This window comes from Carassius carassius, chromosome 43 (assembly GCF_963082965.1).
Source record: "Carassius carassius chromosome 43, fCarCar2.1, whole genome shotgun sequence".
Taxonomy (NCBI): domain Eukaryota; kingdom Metazoa; phylum Chordata; class Actinopteri; order Cypriniformes; family Cyprinidae; genus Carassius; species Carassius carassius.
The window spans coordinates 26,313,977-26,323,298 of record NC_081797.1 but is presented as its reverse complement, the minus strand read 5'-3'; the positions used below and the strand labels follow the sequence as shown (position 1 = coordinate 26,323,298).

At 38.4% G+C, this 9,322-nt stretch overlaps 1 long non-coding RNA gene across 1 annotated transcript; it reads right to left on the bottom strand.

Annotated features, from left to right (window-relative positions):
• Positions 1-4,601: 4,601 nt before the first annotated feature.
• LOC132125491 (uncharacterized) lies at positions 4,602-5,541 on the bottom strand. Its single transcript, XR_009426922.1, has 3 exons — positions 5,141-5,541; positions 4,865-4,961; positions 4,602-4,704 (listed from the first exon to the last, which is right to left on the bottom strand). It is a non-coding gene; the product is annotated as an uncharacterized LOC132125491 (long non-coding RNA).
• Between the last annotated feature and the right edge of the window lie 3,781 nt (positions 5,542-9,322).

Sequence of the window (9,322 nt, the reverse complement as noted above, 5' to 3'; positions counted from 1 at the left end):
GGGATTGAAACGTTGCATTGTTTTCAAGTAAATACATTTCCTTTTGGAGCATAAACAGGGGGCAGAACACCTCTTCTACTATATTTGATACCATTGATTTTTTTGGATGTTGCACACCACTCTACTCTCTAATTTGAATAGGGGTGCCAATAAATATTTAATTATTAACATTGAAATGACACTGAACTGAAATAACATTTAACAACATGTGTATGTATTCTTTATTGAAGATGGATTCTATGTGGATAGCCTGTTGAAGGTGTTGAAGGTTGAAGGCATCTTCAAAGAAAGCTAAAAGGTTGGTAATGCTACAATTAGAGTTGGGTTGGATGGGTGTTCCTTTTTATATGGCAAATTGACTTGATAGAGGCAAGAGTGCAGATAACATCAGTAAAACGTGTGTTATGTGCCTAATGCAACTACCAGTAATGCAAAAAACAGGTAAAACTACAAACTATGTAGAGTAGAGTAATGAGTAATGGCTTATTTGTCAAACAATGTGATGTTGTTCACTTAAGCCTCATGGTTTTATAGATGATCTTTGTCTACAGATATGTTGGTTTTTGATGTTCACAAAATGTTATGATTGCACAGGCACTTTGTTTCAGTAGAGGAGCTGCAGAGGAGATGCTCTGCACCAGAGAAATTCTCTGGTCACCTCATGGTGACTTATTTGAGGAAGGCCAAGGGGGAAAAAAAGGAGCTTTTGAGGGAATTGAAAGAGGCAGGGGGGCATCTGAGTCCGTATGGCTCAAACACTACAATGTGCACCAAACTAGTTGAAGGTAACATATATGCAGTCAGAACTAGGCGATTTCTTAAAGGTGTACATTCAAACAGATTCCCTTATTATTGAATTAGGTGTCCCACCAAAGGTTGTAGAACTGCAAGTTTTAGAATGTCAGCCATGATGGAGGCATAAGTAGCCTAGGTGAATGAATGAGGCATAGGCAAACAAATTCCAATGACCATACAGTTTAACAAAATGTAAACTGTTTAGTCACCAAAATATAAACTATGTTAGTAACATGTTAATGTCTCATTTACTCATTTGCTCCTTTTATGTCACAGAGGAGTGCCAAGGTCTTGCTAAAGACCTAGGATATTTGACCAAGGAAATACCCTTCAAAATCATAGGCAAGCAGCTGGCCGAGCGAGGCTGCAGAAGAGAGGAACATGACTTGTGGTAAAATATGCATACAGATATCTTTTTCAGCATAGACTGAAGTTGAACTTGTGCAGTGACATTTGTTGGCACAAACAGATTTTCGTTTCCATCAGTGGGACATGTAGAATGTGAATTGTTGGTAGTTTGCAGGCTGTCAGCAACATGTAAGCACACACACTTTTGACCGTAACTGTTGACAGCACAGGTACAAAAGGCAGGGTCACCAGTAAATACAAATGTGGCACTTACATCAGTGGAGTGAACAGTAATGAAATCACCATCAATGTGGTACTGGTTTTTGGCAACAATATCTCTTGCCATTTCAGCCCATAGCTGTGCAATATCAATACATTTCTGTGCTTCAGTGTATGCGGAGACAATATGTGTGCATACATTTCCCTTATCATACAATCCACAGTCAAACTGCATCTTGACTAGATCCACAGTATTCCAAGTTGAATCTGAGTTTGCACAGAGCACATTCCTTGCTCATTTGTCAGGATCTGCTGTCCCACTCTGTTCTTGGCTGCTGTAGATGTTGATGCTGACGAGGAGATCCTCAGTCTTCCTGCGTCTGCCAAGTCGTCCAGGTAGCTACATTAACAAAAGAGCATTTAGTCTGAGGATAACAGACATTATTGTGTATAAAATGAAATATAGTATTGACCTTTTTAAATCACAGAAATTGATCATAATTAATTCAATTCTTATTTAATTCCATTCATGCAGGACATGCAGCAGAGGACAGTATTGTGAGCATAGAATTAGTTGTTTCAAGTATCTGAAAGATAACATTACCAAATTTCCTTAATACTTACTCAAATGTCATTACAGAATTAATATTCGAATAAGTGTTGTGACCAAAAATTATGTGTATTTAAGCGCCAGAAAAAAACTAAAAGGGGAAAACAATAATATACTGTTATGAGTAATTCACAGATTGAGAAAACAATACTCACTCGGTGTCGGTGAGCTAAGATTCTGATATTGGAAACTTTGAAAATGATAACTTCATTTGTAAATACTAAAAAAAGTGGCAGACTAGAAGAGAAATGTGCAATGTACAGAATTTCTTGGGAGATTAACATTTAATTTTCACAAACATTTTACAGAAATAGCATAGGCCTATTTGTTACTAGCCTAAACTGGACGGAGACACGGAGCACCCTGTAAGTCACTGACCTGCCTGTGTTTAGAGCCCTGCGCGGGACTGTTTTCTTAAACCCGCACCCGCACGCTCCCGCTGAATGTATGACCAGGCCCGCTCCCGCAATGTTTGGGTCCACACCCGCCCGCTCCCGCGGACTTTAAATGTACTCAAACAGGTAGGCTACTCAGACTAAATATTCGTTCAAGTTAACATCCAGAATAACCGATTTTAAACATGATTGCTTTTAAATAATATGAAGTAACCGATGCTAAACCAAAGCACTACACATGGCAAAAACATTGTGTATTTTTTTATTAGCGTTATAAAAAAATAATAAACCGTTACAAATCGTTAAAACAAAACCAAAAGCGGCACCTCATTTTTTAAACACAGGCTAGGCCGAACATAATGCACCAAACATAAATAACTTTAAAATTAAATAAACACAGAGAACTTTGAAAATAAGCTAGATATAATTTTTACAAAATAAATACAAAATAAAAAACTATATATATAAACAATTAGGCCTACTAGATCAATTTTATGTCGAAATTCTTGTTTAATTGTCTAAAATAATGCATGCCGATAAATAGCAATTTTTCTAAACGAAATTCTTACATTCTTCCTAATTTTATTAATTGTATTAGGCTAATTAAAATGTATTTAATATAATAATCTAACCTTAGCAAACAGCCTACCTAAAATGCGAACACTGAAGAAGTGTATTTGATTTTCGTTCACTTTATTTCAGTGAAAATAGCAGCCATTGTTATGCAATAGGCTCATTAAAACACAAACACACACACGAGATGAAATGTGCGTAGATCTTTACAAAATACACCTAGATTATAAAGCCTGTGAAAAGCACACACAAGATAAAATGCATTTAAAGAACGCATAGATTATTGACTGGGTTAAGCGAGCAGAGCGGAATCTCCAGAAGGCGCTCAGAGCTCTTCAGGAAATTTTAGCACTCCGCTCCTCTCACATGCTCTGGTAATGCTCAAAATAAAACACATTTTGTTTGTTTCCAGATGTTTGACTTGCCTTACTTTGATTTTGTCAAGTAAACAGCAGATTTAATTTTCTTCTCAACTTCTTGTGTTGACTCCATTTCTACTACACACCACCGTTGCCCGCGGGTCTCCCGCAAAATTTTCTGACCGCCCACTCCCGCCCGCAGCAAAGGCAAAACTGCCCGCTCCCGCGAGATTTGCGTTGGGTCCCGGGGGTCCCCAAACCCAATGCAGTCCTCTACCTGCATCTAGTGATGGGAAGTTCGGCTCTTTTCAGAGAGCCGGCTCTTTTGGCTCAGCTCCCAAAGAAGAGCCGGCTCTTTCGACTCCTGAATGGCTCTTAATTTAGGATTTTTCGTAGGCCTTTGTTTTACCATAACTTTGCCAAAATTAATGGTTTGTGTGTTGAAAACCCTTTCATATGCAGTGTTTTTATGATTATCCTTATAATTGCCTAATTTTGTGCACTTATTTTGTTACATTCTTTTGTTTAATATTTTAATCAAACATTTTATTGCACAAATTAACAACAAAATCACAAATAAATCCACAGAACTAGAACCAAACTCAAGCAAACAGTATTAATGTCCTCAGTGAAGATTGACATTCAAAAAAATCCGATGCCTCAGCTTTGATGGACTGATCCTATTTCTTCTTTCTGTGATTATCTGCCCTGTTTTTGAGAAGATTCTCTCTGAAGGAGCCGATGTTGCCACAATACACAGTCACGACTCGTTAACTTGCAGTGGAGTGCCGTTTCGCTTCATCCCCTCTCTGTTTTAACATAATGGTATGATCCCATATACTCACATCTGCTTGGCCGCGATGCGATTGCTGACCAATCAATACAAAGTTCTGCCTTTAGGTAAGCAGCCAAAGGAAAAAAACTGGGAGCCGGCTCTTCTGATTCAGTACAAAGCATCGGCTCTCAGAGCCGCATCTTTTGCGCATGACCCATCACTACTGCGTTCACAATTCACAAGGTGCAGATGGGAGGGAGAACGGCTTACTACACAGTTTATGGGAATAAATATTTCCCTCACAATTGTCCCGCAATTTTTTTTCCCTCACTGCTGCATGAGTCTGCGTGAGAATATGGGGGTGTGGCGTGAGAATTGGGTCGATTGCGTGAGTCTCACGCTGAATGCGTGAGAGTTGGCAGCCTTGCCATATATTATGGTTGCCAGTTTAGAGTACCCAACAAAGACAAAACAAGGGTAATAGCAGATATTGAGACACATACAATTTTATATATCTATTGTAGTTACCATTATGCAAGCTTTCATTGAGGTCATGGCATGAATGACGACGTGTCTTTTATCAGGTGACAGGTTCCCACCATCTCTTGATGTAACTCAGCGATGTACAGCCTTTAATACACAATATATGGCACTTTAAATGAGGCTCCATTGTTTTTTTTTTCAGAAGCTACAGCAGCCATATGATATCAAAATTGTAAATCAATTTATTTACAACCAAACAGAAATGTTCAAAGGACCTTCTTGTGCATTTCTTAAATGCAATCAGTACCTGGAGAACATGAAACCAACAGAGGAGAACTTTGGTTTTGGGGAAAACTTCTCTTATGGCATTGAGCTCTTTTAAGTCTCTGTCGATCATAACTGACCTAGGAAAAATAAGTCCTAGATAATAATATTGCAGAATACTGGAGTATCACAATTTCATCTAGGTAAATGTAGTAAGTTGAACATTGTTTAAGTTACAAAAGGTATTCAGTTATCTCTCAGTATGACAACTCCTTTGTGCTTGTATGGGTATTGGACTTTTGAAAAGAACCGTTCTCACCTTGGGTAAAAGTTTGGATTTCTTGAACAAAGCATGTTCAAGCAAAGCTCAACTATTGCTGAGGATTCCTGGCTCATTATTAGGTATGCAAATGGCACTCGTCTTCCAGTTGTTTGACAAGTACAAGGGCATACAGTGCATACCCATATGATGTCAAACCTTTGTAGGATGCGTCCATAAAAACCATGGGGTGGGGGTTCTCTTGGAGTAGAGCCTTCTGTTGTGGTGTCTGGACAACAATAACCAGTGGCTGGTCTTTTGTCAAAGGTTGAAAAAAGCAAATCTTTTATTTCAGTTCACCTGTCACCAGCTTTTCCACACTGACAGCATCATTAATGTCCAGCAAAGTGAAGATACGGAGATGGCGTTTACCAACCTTACATCATCTGGTGTTAGGAAGAAACGTCTGTCATGCTTATCGGTGTAGCCCCGACTACATGCCCAATCACTACTTTTTATGACAATCTGTGATATGGATAAACCTTGTGTGAGCCATATTTCGACAAATCCTAACAATTCTGGATTAATTGCATTTTTCTTCCTCTCTTCAGGGTTTGACAAATCATGTCCTGTGTGTGTTAATTGCTGCTGAACTACTACTGCTTCGAAACCGGTCTCCTCTATAAATTTAAACGACACATAGGCTTCACAGGAATTGGCCCTTGTTTCACATGCCTTGCCCATGCTTCTTCCTGTTGGTTTGTTGCCTCTTTCACAGGCATGGAAATAATAATTTTTGCTGCTCTGTTTTGCTGCCAAGAAAAAGGTCTTTGTTTTCTTCTGTAGTTCTTCTACATAGTTCTCCATAAACTCAGTTTTCTTGTCCCCATGAACAATTTTGATATCTGTGGAAACCTCAGTTTTCTTGTCCCCATGAACAATTTTGATATCTGTGGAAACACGGGAATCTTTTTCTATTCTCAGTTTCCTTCGGATGCCCTCGATCCATAGCTGCTCCATAATCTGCAGTTGATATAAACAATACAGCTTAAAGGAAACAATAATTTTACAAAACACTTCAGAAATAGACACAGCATACCTGAATGTTACTAGATTAGAAGAAAACTAGTTGTATGTTTGCAAATTCCAGTACTACACAGAAAGTAGCATATGAAGTGTCCTGAGATTTGTGTTATTACATTTAGATACTACATTTAGATAAGGTGCTCTAAGAGCAGTATTAGCATGTATATGAGTAGGGATGCAGTAGTATAAGAAAGTGTGCAACTAATGCCCATAGAGCAGCCAATTAATGTTGGATGTAGATATTATTAGGTGCCCTGAGAGCAGTACTAGAATGCTTTCAGCGAAAATGTCCTTAGAGCAGCCAATTCATGTTTCATGCAGATACTACAAGGTGTCCTGAGAACAGTATTAGAATGTGAGTAAGGATGCAGAAAAATGTCCTTAGAGCAGCCCAATTGTAGATAGAATGTCATAAGGTGCCCTCAGAGCAGTATTAGTATATTTGCAACAAAAATGCACTAGGAGCAGCAAATAAATGTTGCATGGAGATACGGTAAGGTGCTCTGAGGGCAGTATTAGAATTTATACTGCAGAAATACCCTTAGAGCAGCCAATTGTAGATCTAATGTCATAAGGTGCCCTCAAAACAGCATTATAATATCTGCAACAAAAATGCACTCAGAGCAGCAAATGACTGCATGGAGATACGGTAAGGTGCCCTGAGAGCAGTATTAGAATATCTGCAACAAAAATGCACTAAGAGCAGCAAATGATTGCACGGAGAAAAGGTGCCCTGAGAGCAGCATTAGAATATCTGCAACAAAAATGCGCTAAGATCAGCAAATGATTGCATGGAGTTACGCTAAGGTGCCCTGAGAGCAGCATTAGAATATCTTCAACAAAAACGCGCTTAGAGCAGCAAATGATTGCACGGAGTTACTGTAAGGTGCCCTCAGAGCAGCATTAGAATATCTGCAACAAAAACGCGCTGAGATCAACAAATGAATGTTGCATGGAGATACGGTAAGGTGCCCTGAGAGGAGCATTAGAATATCTGCAACAAAAATGCACTAAGAGCAGCATATGAATGTTGCATGGAGATACAGTAAGGTGCCCGGAGTGGAGTATTATAATTTATGCTGCAAAAATACCCTTAGAGCTGCCAATTGTAGATCTAATATCATAAGGTACTCTTTACCTTTATTAAAGAGTTTGGTGATTTTACATCCGAGTTAGTTCTGGCTGCAGATAAAGTTTTAATAGTTTGTGATTTTAATATCCATGTTGATAATGAAAACGATGCATTGGGATCAGCATTTATAGACATTCTGAACTCTATTGGTGTTAGACAACACGTTTCAGGACCTACTCATTGTCGAAATCATACTCTAGATTTAATACTATCACATGGAATTGATGTTGATGGTGTTGAAATTATTCAGCCAAGTGATGATATCTCAGATCATTATTTAGTTCTTTGAAAAATTCATATAGCCAAAATTGTAAATTCTACTTCGAACCATCACTTCTAACACAAAAGACTGCTTTTTAAGTTATCTTCCTGATGTATCCAAATTCCTTAGCATATCCAAAACCTCAGAACAACTTGATGATGTAACAGAAACTATGGACTCTCTCTTTTCTAGCACTTTAAATAAAGTTGCTCCTTTATGCTTAAGGAAGGTTAAGGAAAACAGTTTGACACCATGGTATAATGAGCATACTCGCACCCTAAAGAGAGCAGCCCGAAAAATGGAGCGCAGCTGGAGGAAAACAAAACTAGAGGTATTTCGTATTGCTTGGCGGGAAAGTAACATATCCTACAGAAAAGCATTAAAAACTGCTAGATCCGATTACTTTTCTTCTCTTTTAGAAGAAAACAAACATAACCCCAGGTATTTATTCAATACAGTGGCTAAATTAACGAAAAATAAAGCCTCAACAAGTGTTGACATTTCCCAACACCACAGCAGTAATGACTTTATAAACTACTTTACTTCTAAAATCGATACTATTAGAGATAAAATTGAAACCATTCAGCCGTCAGCTACAGTATCACATCAGACAGTGCACTATAGACCCCCTGAGGAACAGTTCCACTCATTCTCTACCATAGGAGAGGAAGAATTGTATAAACTTGTTAAATCATCTAAACCAACAACATGTATGTTAGACCCTATACCATCTAAGCTCCTGAAAGAGGTGCTTCCAGAAGTCATAGATCCTCTTCTGACTATTATTAATTCCTCATTGTCATTAGGACATGTCCCCAAAACCTTCAAACTGGCTGTTATTAAGCCTCTCATCAAAAAACCACAACTTGACCCCAAAGAACTAGTTAATTATAGACCAATCTCGAATCTCCCTTTTCTGTCCAAGATACTAGAAAAGGTGGTATCCACACAATTATATTCCTTCTTAGAGAAAAATGGTATATGTGAGGATTTCCAGTCAGGATTTAGACCGTATCATAGTACTGAGACTGCTCTCCTTAGAGTTACAAATGATCTGCTCTTATCATCTGATCGTGGGTGTATCTCTCTTTTAGTTTTATTGGATCTTAGTGCTGTGTTTGACACAATTGACCACAACATTCTTTTGCATAGACTTGAACACTTTGTTGGCATCAGTGGAAGTGCATTAGCATGGTTTAAATCGTACTTATATGACCGCCATCAGTTCGTAGCAGTGAATGAAGATGTATCCTATCGATCACAAGTGCAGTATGGTGTACCTCAAGGCTCAGTACTAGGGCCGCTACTCTTCACGCTTTATATGTTACCCTTGGGAGATATCATCAGGAAACATGGTGTTAGCTTTCACTGTTATGCTGATGATACTCAGCTCTATATTTCTTCGCAGCCCGGTGAAACACACCAATTTGAAAAACTAATGGATTGCATAGTCGATATAAAAAACTGGATGACGAGTAATTTCTTACTGCTAAATTCTGAAAAAACAGAGGTGTTAATTATAGGACCTAAAAACTCTGCTTGTAATAACCTAGAACACTGTCTAAGACTTGATGGTTGCTCTGTCAATTCTTCGTCATCAGTTAGGAACCTAGGTGTGCTATTTGATCGCAATCTTTCCTTAGAAAGCCACGTTTCTAGCATTTGTAAAACTGCATTTTTCCATCTCAAAAATATATCTAAATTACGGCCTATGCTCTCAATGTCAAATGCATAAATGTTAATCCATGCATTTATGACCTCA